This window comes from Carcharodon carcharias, chromosome 31, assembly GCF_017639515.1.
Source record: "Carcharodon carcharias isolate sCarCar2 chromosome 31, sCarCar2.pri, whole genome shotgun sequence".
In the NCBI taxonomy this organism is placed as follows: Eukaryota; Metazoa; Chordata; class Chondrichthyes; order Lamniformes; family Lamnidae; genus Carcharodon; species Carcharodon carcharias.
The window spans coordinates 23,869,956-23,892,781 of record NC_054497.1 but is presented as its reverse complement, the minus strand read 5'-3'; the positions used below and the strand labels follow the sequence as shown (position 1 = coordinate 23,892,781).

The window sequence follows — 22,826 nt, the reverse complement described above, 5'->3', positions numbered from 1 at the left end:
GTCGTCCTTCCCTGGTCTGGCCTGCTCTATATGTGAATCTTACATGCCACTCTAGCAAGCCACTCAGTTGTAACAAACTGCTATAAAGTCACAAAAAAATGAAACCAGACGGACCACTGGAAGCGACAACAGCAATCTCAACCCTGTCAACCCTGCAAAAGTCCTCCTAACTATCAGGGGGCTATTGCCAAACTTGAGAGAGCTGTCTCACTGTCTAGTCAAGCAACAGTCTGACATAATCATCCTCACGGAATCATAACTTACAGATAATGCCCCAGACACCACCATCACCATCCCTGGACAGGTAGGACATCTCACCAGCAGGACAGGCCCAGCAGAGGTAGTGGCACAGTGGTATACAGTCAGGAGGGAGTTGCCCTGGGAGTCCTCAACATCGACTCCGGACCCCATGAAGTCTCATGGCATCAGGTCAAACATACGCAAGGAAACCTCCTGCTGATTACCATGTACCACCCTCCCTCAGCTGATGAATCAGTGCTCCTCCATGTTGAACACCACTTGAAGGAAGCACTGAGGGTGGCAAGGGCACAGAATGTGCTGTGGGTGGGAGACTTCAATGTCCATCACCAAGAGTAGCTTGGTAGCACCACTACTGACCAAGCTCTAAATGACATAGCTGCTAGACTGGGGCTGTGACAGATGGTGAAGGAACCAACAAGAGGGAAAAACATACTTGATCTCATTCTCACCAATCTGCCTGCCACAGATGCATTTGTCCATAACAATATCAGTAGGAGTGATCACCACACAGTCACTGCGGCGACAAAGTCCTGCCTTAACATTGAGGGTACCCTCCATTGTGTTGTGCGGCACTACCACCGTGCTAAATGGGATAGATTTCTCAAAGATCTAGCAACTCAAGACTGGGCATGCATGAGGCACTGTGGGCCATCTGCAGCAGCAGAATTATACTCGAACACAATCTGTAACCTCATGGTCCTGTCTATTCCCCACGCTATCATTGCCATCAAGCAGGGGATCAACCCTGGTTCAATGATGAGTGCAGGAGGGTCATGCCAGGAGCAGCACCAACCATACCTAAAAATGAGGTGTCAACCTGGTGAACCTATAACACAAATACTTGTGCGCCAAACAGCATAAGCAGCAAGGGATAGACAGGGCTACACGATTCCACAACCAACAGATCAGATCTAAGATAAAAACAAAAAAACTGCGGATGCTGGAAATCCAAAACAAAAACAGAATTACCTGGAAAAACTCAGCAGGTCTGGCAGCATCGGATCTAAGCTCTGCAGTCCTGCCACATCCAGTAGTGAATGGTGGAGGACAATTAAATAATTCCCTGCAGGAGACGGCTCCGCAAATATCCCCATCCTCAATGATAGAGATGCCCAGCACATCACTGCAAAAGTAAGCCTGAAGCATTTGCTAAAATCTTAAGTCAAAAGTGCCCAGCGGATGATCAATCTCGGCCTCCTTCGGAGGTCTCCTGCATCACAGGTGCCAGGCTTCAGCCAATTTGATTCACTCCACGTGATATCAAGAAACAGCTGAAGGCACTGGATACTGCAAATGCTATGGACCCCAAAAGTATTCTGGCAACAGTACTGAAGACCTGTGCTCCAGAACTTGCCAAGCCAAGCTGTTCCAGTACATCTAAACACTGGCATCTACCTGGCTATGTGGAAAATTGCCCAGGTATGTCCTGTACACAAAAAGCAGGACAAATCCAACCCAGCCAATTACCATCAGTCTACTCTCCTTCATCAGTAAAGTGATGGAAGAGGCCATCAACAGTGCTATCAAGCAGCACCTGCTTAGCAATAAACTGCTCACTAACGCCCAGTTTGGGTTCCGCCACTCAACTCCTAAACTCATTACAGCCTTAGTTCAAACATGGACAAAAAGAGCTGAACTCCTGAGGTGAGGTGAGACTGACTGCCCTTGATATCAAGGCTACATTTGACGAAGTGTGGCATCAAGGAACCCTAGCAAAACTGGAGTTAATGGAAATCAGGGGGAAAAAAACCTAGTCATACCTAGCACAAAGGAAGATGGTTGCGGTTGTTGGAGGTCAATCATCTCAGCTCCAGGACATCACCACAGGAGTTCCTCAGGGTAGTGTCCAACCATCTTCAGCTGCTTCATCAATGACCTTCCTGCCATTAAGGTCAGACGTGGGGATGTTCGCTGATGATTGCACCATGTTCAGCACCATTTGCAACTCCTCAGATACTGAAGGAGTCCATGTCCAAATGCAGCAAGGTCTGGACAATATCCAGACTTGGGCTGACAAGTGGCAAGTAACATTCATGCCACACAAGTGTCAGGCAATGACTATCTCCAATAAGAGAGAGTCCAACCATCTTCTCTTGATAATCTATGGCATTACCATCACTGAATCCCCCACTATCAACAACCTGGGGTTTATCATTGATCAGAAACTGAACTGGACTAGCCATATAAATACAGTGGCTACAAGAGCAGATCAGAGGCTAGGATTCGTACGACGAGTAACCCACCTCCTGACTCCCCAAAGCCTGTCCACCATCTATAAAGGCACAAGTCAGGAGTGTGATGGAATACTCCCCACCTGCCTGGATGAGTGTAGCTCCCATAACACTCAAGAAGCTGGGCACTGTCCAGGACAAATCAGTCCACTTGATTGGCATCACATCCACAAACATTCACTCTCTCCACCACCAACACAGTAGTCACAGTGTGTACCACCTACAACATGCACTGCAGGAATTCACCATTATTAGACAGCACCCTCCAAACTCATGACCACTACCATCTAGAAGGATAAGGGCAGCAGATAAATGGGAACACCACCACCTGGAAGTTCCCCTCAAAGTCACTCGCCATCCTGACTTGGAAATGTATCGCCATTCCTTCATTGTCACTGGGTTAAAATCCTGGAGCTCCCTTCCTAACAGAACTGTGGGTGTACCTACACCATATGGACTGCAGGGGTTCAAGGCTACAGCTCACCACCACCTTCTCAAGGGCAACCAGGGATGGGCAATAAAGGCTGGCCCAGCCATAAGAGTCAACTACATTATTGGGGTCACATGTGAGCCAGGAAGAGTAAGAATGGCAGATTTCCTTCCCTGAAGGATATTAGTGAACCAGGTGGTTATTTACGACAATCAATGATAGTTTCACGGTCACCATTACCGAGGCTAGCTTTCAGATTTAATTAATTGAATTTAAATTCCACCAGCCGCCATGGCAGATTTGAAAACATGACCCCAAATCATTAGCCTGGGCCTCTGGATTATTAGACAAGTGACATTACCACTACGCCACCATTAATTGAGTGGGCAAAACTGTTAGGTGAAGTTCAGCGTGGGAAAGCAAGAGGCCATCCAGTTCCAATCCAAGGTAAGTAAATCGGAGTATTTTCTGAATGGTGAGAAGTTAGAAGCTGTGGAGCGAAGAGGTTTAGGGGTCCATGTACAGAAATCACTAAAATACCTAGAAGATAGATATGTTATATAAATAACAAAACAATGGAATTTTAGCCTTTATCTCAAGTGGGTTGGAATACATAGGGGTGGAAGTTATGATAAAACTTTGTAAGCTCTGGCTAGACCACAATTCAGTTCTGGGCACTGGATCCGAGGAAGGATATATTGGAAGGGTGCAGCACAGATTTACCAGAACGATGCCTGTCGCTAAAAAAGGTTAAATCACAATGATAGTTAGCATAGACTAGGCTTGTATTCCGTGTAGCTTATAAAAAATAAGGTGGGATCTACTTGAAGTTTTTCAGATGATTACAAGGTTTGATAAGGAAGAGTAAAAAGGCAGAAAATGATAGACCAAGTGAGGTTGTTGGTGGTGGGCAAATTATTGGAAAAGTTTGAGGGAAAGTAATGTCACTTAGGCTTATATTAATCAAGTGCTATCAGCATGGATTTGTGAAGGGAAGATTTTGAGGAGGTAGCAAGTAGGATCGATGAGGGTAGCACATTTCATGTAGTCTTTATGGATTTTAGCAAGGCTTCGGACATGGTCCTACATGGCACACAAGTCATAAAAGTGAAAGCCCAGAGGATCCAAAGAAAAGTGACAAGTTGGATCTAAAATTGGGTCAAACAGTAATGGCCAACAGCTGCTTTTGTGGCTGGACAGCTGTTTACATTGGGGTTCCGCAGGGCTTATTCTAGGTGCCTTACTTTGTGTGGTATACATCAATAAGCTAGACTTAAGTGCAGGAGCCATGATCAGGAACTTTGGAGATGATACAAAAATTGGCTGTGTGATTGATCATGAGAAGAGCTATAGACTGCAGGAAGATGTCTATAAGACTGGCAAGGTGCTTAGAAAAGTGGTAAATGGAATTCAATCTCGAAAAGGGCATGATAACACATTTGCAGAAGGGAAAAGGCAAGGAAATACACAAATGGTAGAATTTTGAGAAGTTTGAGGGAATCTTGGAGTGCATGCCACAAATCCCTGAAGGTAGCAGGACAGGTATTAAGGCAGTTATGAATATAACAGCCAGGAGTTTTTGCTTGAACCGCATACACCACCAGCTAAGAGTACTGTGTACATTCTGGTCACCAAATTAAATGAAGGATATGATCACGTTAGAAGGCACAGAGGAGATTTACGAAAATGTTACCAGAAATGGAGAATTTTAGCTATGAGGAATGACTGGATAGATAGGGTTGTGCTCTTTTCTTTGGAACAGAGGTTGAGGGAAGATTTTAATTGGTGTACAAAATGGAGGAACATAGCTTGTGAATAAGGACCTATTTACCTTAATCTAGGGGTCAATAAGCAGGGGACATAGATTTAAAGTAATTGGGAGAAGGATTGGGGGAAGTTGAGGAGAATTTTTTCACCCAGGAGTATGGAGGAGGTCTGGAACTCACTGCTTGAAAAAGACAGAGGCAGAAGGTCTCGTCACATTTATGGATATGCACTTGAAGTGCCATAACCAATAAGGCTATGGAACAAGAGTTGGAAAATGGCATTAGGCTGGATAGCTCTTCCTCAGCCTGCACAAACATGATGGGCTGAATGGCTTTCTTTTGTGCTGTAATTTTTTTTTAATGATTCTAAACTATTTCCTTTAGCAGGAGAGTCCAAAGCAAAGGGCAATAAAATTAGAGCAAGGCCTTTCAGGTATGATATCAGCGACAATGGCAATCTGGAACAAAGGGCACAAAGGGTAGTGGCAATCTGGAACACTCCCTCTACTAGGTCAATTGAAAATTCAAAAAGAGATTTTTGTTAGGTTTGAGTAATATGGGGCATGGAACAAAGGCAGGTAAAGTGGAGTTGTGGTACAGGACAACCATAAACTGACTGACTGATTCAAGTCTGGGTTACATGCTCAAATCCCTGCTCAAACACACCGCCTAACAGAAGCTAGAACAGAGTCAAGCTGATTGTAAAAATCAAGTGCACAATCCTCAAACAGAAACTCCTTATTCATTTCTTTCAATATTCTGGAGATTCAAACTCTAATGAGTTGCCATGACCTTGGCAGACCAAAAACAAAATCAATGTTATCAGCCAACAAACATTTTAAATACAGATTTTTTTCAAATTTCGCATGATATACTAGAAAGTTTTAAGTACTACGTACATAAATGTGATCTTGGTTAATGTCCGCTCAGTAACAGTCTTGTAACAAAATCTTTCAAATTCAAAAAACATCAATATCCTGATCTAACATCCTGAAAATATTCAACTGGGTGTAAATATTAAGATTAGATTTAAGTTGCAACATGATTTGATTTGCCTGAATTATTAATGAGCTTGAAGTATAACCAGAGCAGCCAAAAGTATAATTTTACCTGGCAGATGAAAAGATAAAAATGTATTTCTATTTGTATTAAGCTTACTGTGAACCGATCACAAAATTACACACGTCTCTAATAACTAGGTTTTGCTCAAATGCATATTTCAGCTAGGAATACATTTGAAATGAACACTCAATCGTTTCAAATGGTTTTTAACTACTCTATTAATTTGTTAGGCCATTCTGTATTTCAGCATGTTACACTGTCTTGTGCTAAGGGGTTATCTAGTTCCATTAGGAAATTTGGCTTGACATACCTGAGGAATCTTTCCATGTACCCTCTCTACCTTAGTACAATGAAAAGGATGGCGAATCTCAAGATATAAGTTTCAGCGCACTTCAGCATTTCCATATACTAAAAGACAGGTTTCCAATTTTCAGTCCTCTCATTTCTGCTACACTAAATATTTAACATCCATGAAGGGTCTCTGCAAACATGTAATGCACAAAGTTTCCCTGGTCAGAACAACAGCTGTATTTGGGCATAGTAATCAGTGATGCCTATCTGCAACCAATATTGCAAATACTTGGATTACAATACAGATACAGCATGATTCTGATAAATGGCAGGAAAATTCTCTTGTAGACCAAATACTAGTAGCAGCACCAGAATAATAACTGCAATCTTGAACATTAAACTTAAGCATATGCCTCCAGTCCAATTGCTTTAACCATGAAGCATTAAATTTGTTAGCTTAAGTGAAATATAACTATTCCATAGATTGATAAACCTTCAATTACAGTACAGAAAAGATCTTCGACATCCAGATTGTTACATAAAAAGTCTGATTTCACAATGGTCTTTTTTTTCTATAAATACCATCTCAATTTATCTGACAAGACCTACAAATTATTCACTTTATCCGCCTGGATCCTCAAAAATCAGCCGATGGATTGTAAACGGATCTCCAGAAACAAGCGCTTTTAATCCAAGCAACAAATATTAAAAGTTAACACACAAAAAGGAGAATTTCCCCTTTCATTATTGAAATGTTTTTCAACCCTCCTTCTCCCAAAATCTTGACCCCTTTGCTGAAGTAATGGTTTCAAATTTGCATGCAAACAGGCAGGCATACGCATACAAGCACACACACCAGGAATTATACCTGAGAACTGCAGCCAATTTTTTTAGTTCTAGCCTAGGAATGATTAGGCAGATTGTTCTACTTCTATCACCATGCAGCTACCACCACTGCAGCAGAATCAAATCAACATAAATTAGGATAAAAATCTAGAAATTGCCTGGACTGAATCAATTCAGCTACTCACTACCTTAGTGACACAGTTGGAGCAAGTATAATTAAAGTCACGCAACCTCAATGAATCGGTTTTGCTGGCTCTCGAACTGTTTAAAAAGAGCAGATTTCAAGTGTAAGGCGCTGCATTTCTAGTAGAGTGAAGGATGGAAGCATCAATTTCAATTCACATGAGTCAATAATGAAATCAATGTCAATGATCAAAATAAGAAAGCAAGACAAAAAAAAATCCTCTTCCCAAATGGCTGAAAGGCAGCATGATGGCAAGAGGCAATGTCTTGCCAGTGTGGATGTCACATTAGGCCCGCCATATTGCAATTTTACATAATAACATAACATAAATAGGAGGAGATGACCATTCGGCCCCTCGAGCCTGCTCCACCATTCAATAAGATCACAAGAAGATTACACAGCAAAATGTTGCTAAAATTTTCTAGTTCTCAAATATCTTCAAAGAAGCTGCATAAAAAGTAGGCCCTGTGGTGAATTGAACTGCTAAATGGAAAAATAAATCTGGAGATTCTTAATTGAAATTAGAGCTCCTCAATCTATAGGCTGTAATTACAACTGACATCTGTATTCATTAAACATTATTTCCATGAGTACAGGGTCAGCAAGAAATTTCCAAAGTTTTGTTGCGGCTTAGGAAAAAAAAAGCATTTGCAGTCTAGCAAAGTAGCAATTAATATAACTCATTAACACATATTCAACTGTGTATTGTTAGCAGGGATCAATAAATTAAATTCCATCTTCACTTGAATTACACAAAAGCACTGCCACACAGAAACCATGAAATAAATCATGAGGGGTAAGTAGGACTGTCTATACATCTGTCCATGACAGTATCAGTAGGAGTGACCATTGTACAGTCGTTGTGGAGACGAAGACCTGCCTTCACATTGAGGATACCTACCATCGTGTTGTGTAGCACTACCACCATGCTAAATGGAATAGATTTCAAACAGGTCTAGCAACTCAAGATTGAGCAACCAAGAGATGCTGTGGGCTATCAGCAGCAGCAGAATTGTACTGAATCCAATCTGTAATCTCATGGCCTGACATATCTCCCACTCTACCAATGCCATCAAGCCAGGGTTTTAACCCTGGTTCATTGAAGAGTACAGGAGGGTATGCTAGGAGCAACACCAGACATATCTAAAAATGGAGGTGTCAACCTGGTGAAGCTATAACACAGGACTACTTGCAAGCCACAACAGCATAAGCAGCAAGTGATAGTTGTGCGATCACTTAGCTCTGTCCAACAGATCAGATCTAAGCTATGCAGTCCTACCACATCCAGTCGTGAATGGTGGAGGACAATTAAACAACTCACTGGAGGAGGAGGCTTCACAAATATCCCCACCCTCAAATGATGGGGAACCCAGCAGATCACTGCAAAAGATATCTTGAGCCAGAAGTGCCGAGCAGATGATCTATCTCGGCCGCCTCCAGAGGTCCCCAGCATCACAGATGTCAGTCTTCAGCCAATTTGATTCACTCCACGTGATATCAAGAAATGGTTGAAGGCACTGGATACTGCAAAGTCTATAGGCCCTGACAATATTCAGGTAACAGTGCTGAAGACTTGTCCTCCAGAATTTCCTATGGCCCTAGCCAAGCTAATCCAGTACAGCTGCAACACTGGCATCTACCCACCTATGTGGAAAATTGCCCTGATACATCCTGTACACAAAAAGCAGAACAAATCCAACCCAACCAATTACTGCCCCAATTACTCTCCCTCATAAGTAATGGAAGGGGTCATCAATAGTGCTATCAAGTGGCACTTGCTTAGCAATAACCTGCTCACTGACACCCAGTTTGGGTTCTGCCAGAGCCCCTCAGTTCCTGACCTCATTTGAACAGCCTTGGTTCAAACATGGACAAAATAGCTAGCCTCAAGGCTGCATTTAACAGTGTGCGGCATCAAGGAGCCCTAGCAAAACTGGAGTCAATGGGAATCGGGGGAAAACTCTCCACTAGTTGGAGTCATACCTAGCACAAAGGAAGATGGCTGCGACTGTTGGAGGGCAGGAGACACTGTGGGCCATCAGCAGCAGCAGAATTGTAATTGAACACAATCTGTAACCTCATGGCCCGGCATATCCCCCATTCTACCAATACCATCAAACAAGGGAATTAACCTTGGTTCAATGAAGAGTACAGGAGGGCATGCCAGGAGCAGCACCAGCTCCAGGACATCACTGCAGAAGTTCCTCAGGGTAGTGTCCTCGGCCCAACCATCTTCAGCTGCTTCATCAGTGATCTTCCTTCCATCAGAAGGTCAGAAGAGGGGATGTTCACTGATGAGTGCACAATGTTCAGCACCATTTGCAACTCCTCAGATACTGAAGCAGTCCATGTCCAAATGCAGCAAGACCTGGACAATATCCAGGCTTGGGCTAACAAGTGCCAAGTAACATTCACACCACACAAGTGCCAGGCAATGACCATCTCCAACAAGAGAGAATCTAATCATTGCCCTTTGATGTTCAATGGCATTACCATCACTGAATCCCCTATTATCAACATCCTGTTGGGGGGTTACCATTGACCAGAAATTGAACTGGGCTAGCCATATAAATACTGTGGCCACAAGAACAGGTCAGGGACTAGGAATCCTGCAACGAGTAACTCACTTCCAAAGCCTGTCCAACATCTGCAAGTCACAAATCAGGAGTGTGATGGAATATTCCCCACTTGCCTGGATGAGCGCAGCTCCCACAACACTCAAGAAGCTTGACACCATCCAGGACAAAGCAGCCCACTTCATTGTTTGTGAATGTGGTGCCAGTCACTCCCTCCACCATTGACAGACAGTAGCAGCAGTGCATTCTATCTACAAGATGCACTGCAGGAATTAGCCAAAGATCCTTAGACGGCACCTTCCAAATCCACGACCACTACCATCTAGAAGGACAAGGGCAGCAGATACATGGGAACACCACCACCAGCAAGTTCCCCACCATCCTGACTTGGAAATATATCGCCATTCCTTCACTGTGGCTGGGCAGAATCCTGGAATTCCCTTCCTAACAGCACTGTGGGTGTATCTACACCACATGGACTGCAGCGGTTCAAGAAGGCAGCTTACCACCGCCTTCTCCGGGGCAACTATGGATGGGCAATAAACGCTGGCCCAACCAGCAAAGCCCACATCCCGTGAATGAATTTAAAAAAAGGACTGATCTGAAGAAGAGTCATACAGAGTCAAAACGTTAACTCTGTTTCTCTCTCCACAGGTGCTGCCAGATCGGAGTCCCAGCATTTTATGTTTTCCTCCGATCTTTTCCCCTCCATTTTCACCCAGAGATGCTAAAAAGCAACACATTCAAAAAATGTAGGACAATGACAGCTAGTCATAGCTTGCTATTTTACCAAGAGAGTAATATAGTTCCTCGGCAGTGCTTTTTTTCATTCCTTCACCCAGGGAATGTTGGTGCCGCTGGCAAGGCTAGCGTTTATTGCCACCTCCAATCGCCCTCAAGAAGGTGGTGGTGAGCCACCTTCTTGAACCACTGCAGTCTGTGTGGTGAATGCACTCCCATAATGCTGTTAGGTAGAGTTTTTAACCTAGTGATTTTTTTTTTTGAAAAAATAAATCATTTTTATTTCCTTCGTTTAACCAAATGCAGACAGGATAGGTCCAGTTTGCTGATCAACTCTGACCCCAGTCTTAGGACCAATCAGTGGTAGCACCACCCCATTACAGAGCCTGTGCAGTAGGCGCAGCAGACCAGTCTTCAGCAGCAGACTGGGCACTCCAGTCCTTTGAAACTGCTTCAGCAGTGAATGTTGCAGGCTTCACATATGGACTTGCCACCTCAAGTGTCTCAGCCAGATTTTTACCATTTGCAGCTGCAAACTGCTGGGAGGGCACAGAAGGGACCTGCACCCCCTCAGACCGGTCGGTAACCTCAGGCTGAATGGAAGGAGCAAGACATATTTCCAAATCAGGATGGTATATGACTTGCAGGTGATGTTCCCATTTGCCAGCTGCTCTTGCCCTTCCAGATATTAGTGATTCTGTGTTCAGAGGTGCCGCCAAAGAAACTTTGGATAGTTATCTTGCACAGATAGTACACACTGCAGTCAAGTTGCACCAGTGTTGGGAGGAGCGAATGTTTAAAGTGGTGGATGGAGGCCAATCAAGAGAGCGGCTTTGTCCGCAATGGAGTTTAGCTTCATGTTGTTGGGAATGCACTCATCCAGGCAAGTGGAGAGTATCCCATCACATTCTTGACTCATCCTTGTAGGTGACAAAATAGCTTTGAGGAGTCAGGAGGCGAGTCATTCACTGCAGGCTACCAAGCCTCTGACCTGCTCTTGCAGTCACAGTACTAGTGGGGGTGATTCAGCTAAGTTTCTGGTCAATGGTTACCCCGACAGTGTTGATAGGTTTGTGATGGGGCAAGTCTTCAATGATAGTAATGCATTGAATATCATGGGGAAGTGGATAGGCTCTCTTTCTTGTTGGTGATGATGATCTCAGAGCGAGGGTAATTTTCAGATTTAGTGTATTATCGTCACCCTGGTAAACATTAAATTCTGCACAGCCTATGATTTGAATCTGGGATTTTCCTGGATTATTTGCCAATTTGTACTTAGTTAGCTAATCTTAGAGGGTAAGGGTGCCATATAGTGCCCTTGGTAAACTAGAAAGCAGAAGTAAAGATCAGCAGTTCTCCCACTCAGATCACCATACAGATACCACTGCTGGAAACTCTGTATTTCCAATGGAATTCCCACACTCAGTTTAGATTTATACATGAACAATGACATTTGAACAGGGTACAGAGGCCTGAAGGTATGAAAGAAACCATATATCAGGGGTTAATGCTAAGGAAATGAGAATCAAAAGATGGAAATATATTTTGTATAAATAGAAAACCACATCTGAAAGTATTAAGCTCCTTTAAAATGTTGTTCAACTTTTTGTTGCTACAAAACAAAATTCCAGAGGTTGATTCAGGCCACATGTAGAAGCGACATAGCTCACAAATATTTTCTATGCTCCACTTCAAACTGTTAATCATTTCCTACTCAATTATTTTAATGACTGCCATTTTCTTGCAAAGACTGAACCTTTCCCCCTAAACTGTAAGAATATCTGAACACTTGTAAGTATCACAACCCTGTCTACATAATAATGGGGAAGTATTCATGTGAAAGCACCTCAACTCCTTCCAATTCCCTCCCTATTCTATTAGATCATACACAGATTTAATGAAACACCAAGTATTAACTATTGGGAATTGTTCGACTTTCTTTTTATCGCTTCCGCCCCACGAACACTTTCACTAATTTATGGGGCATGATTTTGTTGGAAAAAATTAGTGATATATGCCATTAGTGCACAAAATGACTAGAAGAACTGTGTAACGGGGAAATTTACCCATGAATTGTGAAACAAGTTGCTGCTTAATTTGTGCCACTCCATTGTTAGCTTCACGCAAACAACGTGATTACCATGATTTTCATGAAGATATTGCCTTTACACATTACTTGCCTGTTAAACCATAGAACATTCTTAAAAACTATCACAAGTACAACTTTAATGTGCTAATGTTAAAAGACTACCAATCAGCCTCTCTTGTCCAGAAAGTAAAGTTATAAGTATGGAGTCTCATTCCTTCAGGTTGTGAATAGTTTTAAATTTTACCATTTAAATATAACTTTTAGTCGCTATTTCTCTGCACCTATACCCCAAAGCCTGTCCACCATCCGCAAGGCACAAGTCAGGAGTGTGATGGAATACTCCCCATTTGCCTGGATGAGTGCAGCTCCAACAACACTGAAGAAACTGGACACCATCCAGGACAAAGCAGTCCACTTGATTGGCACCACATCCACAAACATTCACTCCCTCCACCACCGACACACAGTAGCAGCAGTGTGTACCATGTACAAGATGCACTGCAGGAATTCACCAAGGCTCCTTAGACAGTACCTTCCAAACCCATGACTACTACCTGCTAGAAGGACAAGGGCAGCAGATAGTTGGGAATGCCTCCACCCGCAAGTTCCCCTCCAAGTCACTACCATCCTGGCTTGGAAATATATCGCCGTTCCTTCACTGTCACTGGGTCAAAATCCTGGAACCCCCTTCCTAACAGCACTGTGGGTGTACCTACACCGCATGGACTACAGCGGTTTAAGGCGGCAGCTCACCACCACCTTCTCAAGGGCAACTAGGGATGGGCAATAAATGCTGGCCCAGCCAGCGAAGCCCACATCCTGTGAATGAACAACAAAAAAAGGCAGTGCTTCCATGCGTCTGCTGCGCCTGCCCTTCTAGATGATAGTGGTAGTGGGTTTGGAGGAGTTTGTCCGAGGAGGCTTTGTAAGTTCCTGTCTTGTGGATGATACACACTGCTGCCAGTGCATCAGTGGTGGAGTGAGTGCCAATGAAGCAGGCTGCTTTGTCCTGGATGGTGTCGAGCTTCTTGAGTGCTGTTGGAGCTGTGCTCATCCGGGCAAATTGAGAGCATTTCATCACACTCCTGACTTGTGCCTTGTAAATTGTGGGCAGGCTCTGGAGAGTCATGAGGTGAATTACTCGATGCAGGATTCCTAGCCTCTGACCTGCTCTTGTAGCCACAGTATTTATATGGCTAGTCCAATTCAGTTTCTGGTCAATGGTAACCCTCAGGGTGTTGATAGTGGGGGATTCAGCGATGGTAATGCCATTGAATGTCAAGGGGCAAGATTCTCTCTTGTTGGAGATGGTCATCACACCACACAAGTGCCAAGCAAACGTTACTTGCCACTTGTCAGCCCAAGCCTGGATATTGTCCAGGCCTTGAAGCAGTTCATGTCCAATTGCAACATCACTTGCATGTTTTCTTCTCTAACATCATGACCTACTTCACCTCCAATCAGGATAGCAGGTAAAACATTTGAGTGTCTCAAGCACATTGTGAGATGCCAGCAGCAGCTGTGCACGGAAGGCTTTTGTGATTGCATCTTCATGCACTTCATCTATACTTCACTGACCCAAGAAGGTAGTCTTAAGTATTCAATGGGACACCATCAGCAGAAACTAGGACTCCACCAATGATAACCAACATAGTTATAAATGAGGTGCAAGACTGCTGCAATGACAGAACCTAATAATCCCACCTTAATGAACATTGACTTTCAAAGTGTTTACCCCCTTTTGCTGTGCTGGAGGGGGAAGTGAGTAAGAATGCCGAGACTGTGGTAATAAAACTAGGAAGCACGAATCTTCGACAATTAGCAAGTGCAGCGTGAATGCTCCATTAAAACTTGGCACTGCTTCTAACCCTTCCAGATAAATTTCTCTGGTAAGAAGTCACTCATTTTTTTTATAAGGCAGCTTTAGCCTGGCAAGTGGTATATTCAATCAAAAAAAGTCACAACATGGCTTTGTTTACACCGTTCTCAGTTCTATTCTAAGCTAGGGAAAAAACCCTCAACAAAAACTTACAATAGCCATAAGAAAACTCCCTAAATTAACACGTGGATCTTTTGCAACCATTTGAAAAAATGTACAATGTCTCCATTACATAATCAACCAATTGGCAGAGTGAAAATAATTAGAAGACATTGCAACTGTGGATGGGTCTAAAACATGAAGGGTGCAATTTCAGTTGAATCTATGCAGAATAAGTCATAGCCAGAGACAGCTTCTAAGGAAGGCGGCATGGTTGTGAAAGAGTTTTCTTAGGTACCTGATCAAGTGAAATAGAAAGCAATGAACATGATCAAGGCAGAAATCCCAGAGCGAAGATATTCATGGAAGAGAATTTCACACAATGGAAAAGCAAAATACTGCGAACGCTGGAAATCTGAAATAAAAACGGAAAATGCTGGATATATTCAGCAGGTCTTGGCAGCATCCATGGACAGAGAAACGGAGTTAACTTTTCCAGTCTGCTAGCAACAGGGGTTCAGAGAGGCAAGTCCCTCCCACAGACATACATACAGAAAAGCTAGAGACAGTAATTTTGATGTGGAAGCTGTTGGAGTTCAGCAGTTTTTAAATGATAGCTGCCAGGCCGAAGTAGCCTAGAGGGGACAGATAGGCAGTCCCAAGCTAAAGAAACGACCCCAAAATCCAGGGGGTTAGAACAAGAGAAACTCACAAGCAGACCTTCTAGTCAAAGGAAGGATAGGAACCAGAAAAAGGTCCTGTTAAGTAAAGAGTTAGGGGCAGAGAGAAAGGATCCAAGCTTCAGATGTAAAGAGACAAAAGCTACAGAAGTCAGATTTAAGGCGAGAACAGCTTGCAAGAGGCAAGGTGGTCCAAAGAGACAACTGAAAGTCCGTTACTCTTGGCTGACAGCTGAGTAAGAGAGGGAGAGTGTGTGGAAGACAGCTTGAATGCATGTGGTGACTCAGGGGAGATAAACATCAGAAGGAGAGTTCAAAACCCTGGAGGTGAACCCTTGTAGGAGGCATCTGAAAGTGTCAGTTTGGGAGAAGATTCAAAAGCAAGTTCTTGGAGAGTGCAGATTGGAAACCCTTGTGTGAAAGACGGAGTTCAGTGACACTAGTTGGCTCACAGTGTGACAAGCATCTGGCACGTGGGGGTGGGGGTTGGGGGGGGGGGGGGGGGTGTGTGTGTGTGTGTGTGTGTGTGTGTGTGTGTGTGTGTGTGTGTGTGTGTGTGTGTGTGTGTGCGCGCGCGTGCGTGTGCGTACGCAGTGGGAGTTGAGGAGAGATGTCTAGCATCTAGTTAATGTGGCATCGGTCACTTGGTTTCAGAAGTCTGGTGTATCTGACCACAGGGTGCCTACTGGTTTACATGGACTGTGTACTTACTGTGGACATTAGAGTATAAGATAGCTTTTGTAACTTGTGTTATCCTTACAAATCTGTATATATCTGTAAAGTTATACTTGTGGGTGGAGTATTTAATATAGTTCATCTTTTCTCGGTTTATAAATGTTTTACACCTTTGTTAAAGTTCATTAGCTGACTCTGGTGACTGTTCAGTAGCCCATCTCCACATATGAAAACAAACAAACGTTAGGATCTATCAAGCTGGGCTCCACTCTGGGATCAGGCTTGGCTAGGCGTAACCTTGGCTGGAATGATAACACCTTTGTTTCGTCACTGACCACAATTTTTTCTAGTATTCCTTGATGCCACATCTGATGCTGCCGTCATGTCAGTATTACAAGAAAACTCAAGATTTTGGCATTTAAAAAGTCTGATTAATTTATCAAATATACCACTCAGGATGAAATTTATGTAAATAAGCATCTGTCACTTTGAAAATAAGTACCAATCAGGCTGCAGCTACAACTCTCTGCTCTGTATATGGACTCTATCTTCACATAAATATATGGCACACTGTATCTCCATCTATTGAGCTAATCCAGAGAAAGAAAACAAAGTCACATCATTGAGATAATGGAAAGCCACTTTGTTCTAGTTTACCAATAGATTTTATAAGATAGGATAAGTTGTCTTAATCAAAATTGGGTAAATAGATTCTCTTTAAAAGTTTTTGAATGAGCTCCACTGAAGACTTACTGTGACGACACCATGCAGTGGTACAAAATTAAGTGGAGCTGAAAGGTCCTGGGCTTGGTCCTTGGTTCATTTAGCCAAGCTCAATCATAGCAGTAACAGGGTCAAAAATTGCTCTCTGCTGCCAAATTGAAAAGGGGAGGAGCTGCCAGCATGCTCATTCAATCCAGTAACCCACGGTGAAAAGCACATGTGGACACCAGGTAATGATTTGGCTCAACTGCATTGAGGCAAAAATACATACAATCTGCCGGCATATCTGCTGCAGCACAGAATAGGTCAGTCGAACAACTACGTTGATATTCATGCTCCATATGAGCCTCTTCTCACCTTACTTCATCTCGCTCTTTCAATTTCTTTCTCACATACTTATTTAGTTTTTTCAAATTCCTCTATGTTACTCGCCTCAACCACTCTGTACGTAGCAAGTTCCACATTCACCATTCACTGTGTAAAAGCAGGGGAGTGCGGCTAGCTAAGTTGCTCTTGTAGACAGCCACATGACACATGACAGGAGACATGGTCTTTTTTTGTGCTGTAGCCATTCCAAAATTTCATGATTCTAAAAAGAAGCTTCTTCTGAATTCCTTGCTGGATTTATGGTGAACATCTTGTCTTCTCAGAAACTAAGCCCCAGTCTGTTCAGTGATTCCTGATAGTTGTACCCATTTCATTCTTTAAATCTTTTTTTCCTAAATTCTCTGTTGCTTCTATATAATTTTTGCAAAATGAAGGACAGGACTGTGCACAGTACTTCAAGAGCAGTCTGGCAAAGCTGGTATACAAGTTTGACATAAATTCTCTGCTCTAGAAATTAATCCAATTGCTTTGCATTTCTTATGGCTTTGATAACCTACATTACTGCTTTTATGATTTGGGAATCTGTACTCCTAGTTTCCTTTATGCCTCTACCCCATTTAGATTTATTTTTCAAGCAGCTGGCCTCGTTCATCCTATCAACATGCATTTACCTATATTGAAATCCATTTGCTATTCACACAAACATTCTTCAAGTTCGTTAACATCTTGTTGCGTGGATAAAATGGGCTGAAAGCCCCCCCTTCATCTTTCTATGAACATAAGCATTAACTATATCCTACAATTTGGTATCACCTACAGATGTTTATTTTGTACTTCCAATTTCTGAATCCAAATAATTTATGCAAATGGGTAAAAACAATGATCACATTAACAATCTATACATTAACCTTACCTACTCTGTTGCTTCTTCAAAGAATTCAATAGGGCTTGTCGAGCACAACCTTCCATTTTGAAATTTTTGCTGACTATTCTTTATTATATTTTCAGAATCTACATGTTTCTCTATTACACCCAATATTCCAATATCACTTACTACAAACATTAAGCCAACTGGTCTATAGTTCTATAGATTTAATCATAAATTTTAAAAAAGAGATGGAAAAACATTTAATGTTCACTAATGTCTCATCATATCCATCATGTTAGACTCCTTGGTAAAATCTGAGGGGAGGTTCAGTATTTCTGCCATTTGACTCATTGCCCATATCTTTACTTTAAATCTCTTAATGGCCATATCCCCATCTTAGCTTTCCTTTTGTTATTGAATTGTAGAATCCCTTCACTTTAATTAATCTTTGCCTTCATAATTGTTTTTTTGCCTTCTTTCCAAACCTCTATTTTTCCATCCTCTCCTTTGTCTAAGTACTTAATGTACACATTTTTCCTTTAGTTTCAATTTTGTCCATCTCTCCATTTAAAAAAAATCAATATTTTCTAATTTACCACTCCTAGTTTCATCATCATCCTCTCAAAATAAGCCCCCCAATCTATTACTTTGGGGCTTGCATACTTGTGTCTTAATTATTTGAAAACTTGTGTTAAGATCACTACTACATTGATGCACCACAATGCTTACTTATCTTATTGGCTTGGTTCATTAGTTTATTTGATGCATTTGAGATCTCCCGTGATTATTATTCAATGTCTCTTATTAAGTTGATAGATTTGCCTACATTTCTTCCTCCACTTCTACTCCATTATTACATCTATAGTATACCCCTATTAGCATACTAGTACTAGCTATGTTCTTTTTGCTACTGCCATTGTTTTCACTGATTAATACAACTACTCTTTATTCCTTTCCTATCACTATCTACATTATATATTGCAATATAAAGCTTCCAATCCTATTCTTCATGCAGCCATGTCTCAGTTATTCCAACTACATCTGGTTCCTCTCCAAAAATTATTGCCTACAATCCCCCATTTTGTTTTAGATGCTGTGTATGTTGCTGAATGGACAATTTAATTTGTTTCTATTAATCTCACTCATGTTTTGTTATACTTCTGCTCTATAATTGTCATCTGTTCCCTGACCATTCCTGTTACCCTTATTCCTTTCCTTGGTCTGATTTTCACTCACAACCACTACTTTTATCTTCAGGCTATTGCTATTTTCACCAGATGCCTCTCTCCCAGCCTATGCCTTGCTAGTTTAAAGTCTTATGTACAGTCCTATCCTTCCTGCTAGAACCTTGTTACTACTGTAGTTCAATTACAGCTTGTCCCAGTACAGGTGCCAGTGCCCTGTTAAAAACAATCTCTCCTTCCTACACCGCTCTTTCAGCCACTCTTTCCTGATCTGTCCACCCCATGCCAATTAGAATGTAGCTCTGAAGGGTCATACGGACTCGAAACGTTAACTCTGTTTCTCTCTCCACAAATGCTGCTAGAAGTGCTGAGTTTTTCCAGCATTTTCTGTTTTTGTTTCAGTTAGCATACCCAAGGTTACAACTAGCGAGGTCCCTTTTTCTTAAAATTTAGTTCCTAAGTCCTTATCCTCACTTGGCAGGACCTCTTCCCTATTCTCTCTCATGTCAATGCAACTAGGCTCACAGGCACATGCAACACTTAGGGAAGGATACCAGCAACCGACAGCCACACCAGTGTAATTCACCACTTTAATTTAGGGAAGGAACAAAATTGTAAGAATTAGCCCACCTTGCATTTTTTTTTACGCTTTCCAAAGATAGTTTACTTAAATTTTGCCCTATTAGCTATTTGCACACTATTTCTTCATTTTAACAGATTTCTGCAGTCAAGTCCTTTGTACATAGATTCCATTTTAAACATCTTAGGTTCAGAGCTATAATTCAAGATAGCATCAAAAACATTGCACTGACATCAAATTTTAGCAGAATACTTCATCCAATACAGATTGATACAGTTAAAATTCTTTCCAACTCCAACCCGATCTCTTTTTTCCCCCCTTCTTCTCCTACTCCCTTACTTCTGCTCCCTTTAAAAATGACTTTCCAGAATGAAATACAAAGCGAGACAGCATACGTGATATGGAATGCATATCAGGAACAAGTCAAAACACCACCCTACATTCCTGAGTACCCTGCCACACCTTAGTCTCCTCAGAACTTGGAAGTCACAGAAGCCATCAAAAAAGGAGATTGGACTACTTGTATATTGACAGCCTACAGCAATATTGTTACCTGTAGCCCTAAGTTGTTACATGCAAGATGTGCAGGTTTGATTTTTATACAGTATGTTCCTGATTATATTTTGACTAGCAAATTTCTCTTCCAAGTGTACAATATCCATGAAAAGCTACAGTTTGTGCAAGAGCTATTCCAATTTAAATAATAATTCAGTTGCTTATGAATTTCACATGGGGTAGTTAACTTATTTCTTTCCAATTGCATGGAGAGCCAATAATGCAGAACATGGTGTCAGCACTTCAATAATAATCATAAAATGTCCAAACTGCAAAAATATATTACCTCCGTACTTTCTGAAAGACTAGGGGAAAGTCAAACATCCTAACCAAATTGGAAAAAGCATGGCTTTTTTATTTTACAGCATTCAGGTTGGTTAAATTATTGCCTATTCTAAAAATTGTTGCCTATTCCAACATGTAACAGGGTAACCATCCCAATAACAAAATTTGAGGTATCACATAACATTTTGAAAGACGACATGCACTACCATCTAGACTCAGACTAACAAATTATGCAATGAAAGCTTGCGCTTATTTGGCTCTTTTAACACAGTGAAATGTTCCAAGGGGCTTCACAGGAACGTTACAGACAAAACTGCACATAAAGCCAGGTAAAATATTAAGACGGATAATGAGTATCTCAAAGGAGAGGGGCGGGGGGCAAGATAGAGTTGAGCAGAGATTTAGGGAGGGAATTCCAGAGCTTAGGGTTCAGGAGCCAAAGGCATGGCTGTCAATGGCAGAGAGACGAAAATCAGGGATACACAAAAGAGGCCAAAATTAGAACAATGCAGAAATCTGAGGGTTGTAGGGCTGGAGGAGGCAACAGGGGGTGCAGGGCAGAAAGCCACAGAGGGGTTTGAAAATAAAGATGAGAATTTTAAAATAGAAGCATTGCCAGAGCAGAAGCCATTATAGTTTAACAAGCACAGGAGTGAAGGGTGAACTAGAATCAGTGCAAACTAGGATATGAGCAGCAGAATTTTGGATGAGTTCATTTTTATGGAGGTAATTTATTAATTTTCCACTTATTTTGACCACATATTAAAAATGATAAAGCAAGAGACAACTGATCTTTAGCAAGCATTTCATTACTGTATTATTCATAGTACTAGAAACAATATAACAGTATGCCTTTTAGAAATAGTCAAACCCTTTTTAATAACCCTAGCCTCTGTAAAAATGCATGCTTCATCAGTAGACAGTATAAGCTGCTACCAGAAATTTCAAGCAGCAACGTTTACAAATTCCAGAAAAAATTACTGGCCAGCTAACAGGAAGGCTTTTGTAAGTTATCGGCACACATCTCCATGAATCATTCTTTACTTACATTACACTGTCTTACACTTCAAACTGGGTGGGGCTATAGTAAATTCAGTAAAGCCCACAAGAATCTTCAGAAGGTAAAACAGAGCAAGCAGCCGTCTCACAACTTTAACGAAGCAGTGTAAAAAATCTGCCTGCAGTACTTTTAAGAAAGTTTATGTTTTTTAAGCTTCCTCTTTTTCAACTCCTCCAAATCATCATCTTCAAATGTGGGGAAGTATGTAATGAACAGTTTGTAGAAAAATCTAACAGGTTTAAAAGGAAGTCATTACATTTGTTCTCACTAAAAATGGTACATAATTTCCAGGCTGTATTCTACTTATACAAGTATGGACTCTTTGTACATAACTTTGTCTTTTTCCTAAATAGGAATCATGGAACCTCCCCTTTTATAACTTCCTCATGCATTCACTTTAGGAATAAGCTATACTAGATAATATAACAGCAACACAATGCCATCATTTTCACTTAGCTCAGAGACCAGAGACTCAATAGCTATCCTTAGGGTGCTGAACATTTTTTTTTAATGATTGTGGGATGGGCACTTGGGGAAAAGATTGAATTGGAAGAATGAGGAGAATTCAAGCAGCTTTTCACCACCATACTGGAACAGAATACAACTGTGCAAGTTAAACGACACCAAAATTATTTCTGATAGGACGTGATAGCCCTGTAAAACGAGCGAGGATTAATTTGCTTTATATTAAATCAATGGAAAGTAGATGCCCTTTTGAGCAGCACTCCGCATTCCAGGGATGTAATCGGACTTGAAGGCTGCAATCTTAACAAGTTGATATTATGGGAGGGGGAATTTTGGACTCATGGAGGAAATCACTTGATTTTTTTTTTTAAAAAAGGGCAGGAAGCTCACAGAGCTGAAGAAGCGGAAGCCAAGCCCATTTCTATGTGAGCTACAACAGCAAAGGCGGTTTCCATATTACCTGTCGCCCGACTTTGCCCAAGTTGAAAAAACATAGAATATATTTGCATTATATGCATTAACAATGTTGCACACACAAGCTGAAAAAAAAACTTGATTTGCTTGTAGATTATAAGGCTTGATTTTTTTTAAATTTTCCTCAGTAGGATGGCTCAGCAGAACAAGGTTATTCTCTCAGCTTCTGCTTTTTAAAAAGAAAAGCACATTTAAAAATGATTGGAATGAGAATCTGCCTGTGGCGAGCGCGCCGGCCCAGCCCGGTGTCTGACTCTCTTCCTGGTTTCTCTCCCTTTTCCGCTTCACCAATAAATTGACCAAAAATAAGTTCACATTTTTTTCTGCCTCTTACCTCCGCGATTCAGGTGCTTTTTGAATGCTCTCGCCTTTCGGAATTAGAATCTGTGGAAAATAAGTGGCCTTTTCTTATAATTTTTTCGTCAAATTAAAATAAAAACCGCTCCGTCCTTCAGATTGTCCGCCTCACGCTAGCTCGAGCTCTCGAACTGCAGC

At 41.7% G+C, this 22,826-nt stretch overlaps 1 protein-coding gene across 2 annotated transcripts in view; it reads right to left on the bottom strand.

The window, feature by feature from the left end:
• Nucleotides 1–22,826, bottom strand: part of LOC121271794 (myosin-9-like) — a 188,674-nt gene extending 165,848 nt beyond the window's left edge. For both annotated transcript variants that reach the window (XM_041178075.1, XM_041178076.1), the window contains exon 1: nt 22,666–22,826. The gene's annotated coding sequence lies outside the window, so the exon portion shown is untranslated. The remainder of the gene's footprint in view (nt 1–22,665) is intronic.